We start from the raw sequence: 3,535 nt of genomic DNA on the forward strand, positions 1-3,535 counted from the left end.
AAATATCTTATGCTGATAACAGGCTATTTAAACTGACAACAACTTAATTTTGGTCACTTGTACAAATTCTGCACTTCTACTCTCCCATCCAATTTGTTTTTGTTGACATGTCTTTTATCTTTTGTAATTTGTGTTCCTTAACAACATATTGTAGCTACAGTTGTTTAAACATTTTTGCCTTTAACCTTCATACTAAGGATATAATTGATTTTCACACCACCGCTACAATATAAGAATGTTCTGAATTTGACTGTATGCTTACATTTACCAGTGAGTTTTATATTTTCATGTTGCCACTTAACAATCTTTCCCTGAAGTTTGAAGGACTCCTTTTAGCATTTCTTGTAAGGCAGGTGTAGTGGTGATAAATTTCCTCAGGTTTTGTTTGTCTTGGAAAGTTTTTATTGTCCCTTCATTTGGAAAAACAGAATTGCTATTATAGTATTTTTGGCTGGCAGATTTTAATTTTTTTCCAGCTTAAAAATATATAATTTCATTTCCTTGTGGCCTGCAATGGTATGAAAGGTTTTCTTGTATTTAACAAGTTGCTTATCCATGGCAGCTTTCAATATTTTCTCTTTGTTTTTAACTTTTGACAGTTTGGTTTTAATATGTCTTGGGGTTGATCTCTTTGGATTTATTCTACTATGTATCTACTGAGTCTCCTGGGTGTACAAATATCTCTTGGAGACCCTGCTTTCAACCCTTGTGTGTATATTCCCAGAAGTGGAATTGCTAGATCACATGGTAAATATATATACATATATATATTTTAGAAACTGCCATACTGTTTTCCATAGCAGATATACAAGAAGTATGAAACACTTCATGAATTTTTGGGTTATCCTTGGGCAGGGGTCATGCTTATCTTCTCTTTAGTTTTTCAATTTTAGTATATGTGCTGCCGAAGCAAGCACCCAAGGTGATTTTAAGACAACATTGAAGGAGACTTTAGATACTTCTTGACAGATTTATTTAGGTATAATTTACAAATAAAAATTTTATATATTTGAAGTGTACAACTTGATGTTTTAGTATATGGATACATTGTGAAATGACCACCACAATCAAGTTAATTAACATGCATCATCTCACCTACTTACCATTTTCATTTTTTCTTTCTCTCTCTTTCATTTCTATTTTTCTTTCTTTTCCTTCCTTCCTTCTTTCCTATTTTCTTTCTCTCTATTTTCTATTTTCCCTTTCTTCCTCTCTGTTTTCTTCTTTTTTGTGAAAACACTTAAGATCTACCATTTTGCAAATTTTAAATATATAATATAAACAGTCCCTGACTTATGACTGTTTAACTTATAATTTTTCAAGTTTATGATGGTGCAGAAGCAATATGCATTCCAATATAAATCATGCTTTGGATTTCAAATTTTGATCTTTCCCTGGGCTAGCAAAATGTGCTATGATATTCTCTTGTGATGCTGAGCAGTGACAGCAAGCTGCACCTCCCAGTCAACCACCCAATAACAAGGGGAAACAGCCAATACGCTACAGTGTACTATTGCCAGAAGTTTTTGAATATTGTGTTTTGTGCTTTTGTATCAAATTATGTCTACAAAACACTTATTTTTTGACATACAATATTTTAAACTTACGATGGGTTTGTCGAGACATAACCCCATCATAAGTTGAGGAGCATTTTTACACTATTTTTAACTCTAGTCACAATGTTGTACATTAGACCTCCAGAACTTATTTATCTTGCATAACTGAAACTTTGTACTCATTGACCAACATCTTCCCATTCCTCTCTTCCCTCAGGCCGTGGCAACCACCATTCTGCTTCTGTGAGTTTGACTATTTTAGATTCAGTACATGAGAGATCATGCATTATTTGTCTTTCTGTGCCTGGCTTATTTCCCCTAGCAAAATGTCCTTTGGGTTTATCCATGTTGTAAATAGCAGGATTTCCTTATTTTTATACACTATGTGTTATTTATCCATTCATTTGTTGAGGAACATTTAGGTTAATTTAATATCTTGGCTATTGTGAATAATGCTGCAGTGGACATGGGAGTGCAGATACCTCTTTGAGATACTCCATTTCCTTTGGATATATATATCCAGGAGTGTGATTGCTAGATCATATTTAATTTTTAAAGGAACCTCCATACTGTTTTCCATATGGCTGTACCAATTTACATTCTTACCAAGAGTGTGCAAGGATTACCTCTTCTTCACATCCTTGTCAAAGCCTATCTTTTGTCTTTGATAATAGCCATTCTAACAAGTGAAGTGATATCTGATTGTAGTTTTGATTTGCATTTACATGATGATTAGTGATATTGAGCATCTTTTCATATATCTGTTAACCATTTTTATATCTTCTTTTGAGAAATATCTGTTTAGGTCCTTTGCCCATTTTCAAATTGGGTTATTTGCTTTTTTGCTCTTGAGTTGTATGAGTTCCTTATAACCCTTTATCAGATATATGGCTTGTGAATATTGTCTCCCATTCATAGGTTGTATCTTCTCTCTATTGTTTCCTTTGTTGTGCAGATATATTTAGTTTGATGCAATCCCACTTGTCAAGTTTTGCTTTTATTGCCTGTGCTTTTGGAGTCAAATTCAAAAAATCACTGTCCAGAACAATGTCAATAAGTGTTTTCTCTATGTTTTCTTTCAGTAGTTTTATAGTTTCAGGTCTTACATATAAGTCTTTAATCCATTTCAAGTTGATTTATTTATTTTTGGTATATGGTATGAGATTAGGTCCAATTTTATTCTTCTGCACATGGCTATCCAATTTTCCCAACCCCATTTATTTGAGATACTTCTTTATTGTGTGTCATTGGCATTCTGTAAATGCATGGATTTATCTCTGGGCTTTCTATTCTATTTCATATTGGTCTATGTTTATGTTCTATTACCATATTGTTTTTATTACTGTAGCTTTGTAATATATTTTGAAATTAGGGAGTGTGATGTTCCAGCTTTGTTCTTCTTGCTCTAAAGATTACTGTGACTATTTAGACTATTTTGTGGTTCCATATGAATTTTAGGATTTTTCCCCCATTTCTGTGAAGAATGCCATTGCAATTTTGATAAGGATTGCATTGAATCTATAGGTCACTTTGGGTAGCATGGATATTTAACAACATTAATCTTTCTAATCCATGAACATGGGCTGTCTTTCTATTTATCTGTGCTTAAAAATTTTTCATAATTAATGTTTTATGATTTTCAGTGTACAAGTATTTCACCTCTTTTTAAAAATTTTGTTTTTTCCATAAGTTATTGGGGTACAGGTGGTATGTGGTTACATGAGTAAGTTCTTTAGTGGAGATTTGTGAGAACCTGGTGCACCCATCACCTGAGCAGTATACACTCCACCATATTTGTTGTCTTTTATCCCTTGCCCCCTCCCACTCTTCCCCCAAGTCCCCAAAGTCCATTGTATCATTCTTATGCCTTTGCATCCTCATAGCTTAGCTCCCACATATCAGTAAGAACATATGATGTTTGTTTTTCCATTCCTGAGTTACTTCATTTAGAATAATAGTCTCTAATCTAATTCAGGTCA

At 33.3% G+C, this 3,535-nt stretch overlaps 1 non-coding gene across 1 annotated transcript; it reads right to left on the bottom strand.

Moving 5' to 3' along the window:
• Positions 1 to 810: 810 nt before the first annotated feature.
• On the bottom strand, positions 811 to 917 carry LOC117093976. The gene has a single exon (XR_004441320.1). It is a non-coding gene; the product is annotated as a U6 spliceosomal RNA (small nuclear RNA).
• Between the last annotated feature and the right edge of the window lie 2,618 nt (positions 918 to 3,535).

The sequence above is a fragment of the Trachypithecus francoisi genome, unplaced genomic scaffold (assembly GCF_009764315.1).
Source record: "Trachypithecus francoisi isolate TF-2019V2 unplaced genomic scaffold, Tfra_2.0 Lachesis_group12, whole genome shotgun sequence".
Taxonomy (NCBI): domain Eukaryota; kingdom Metazoa; phylum Chordata; class Mammalia; order Primates; family Cercopithecidae; genus Trachypithecus; species Trachypithecus francoisi.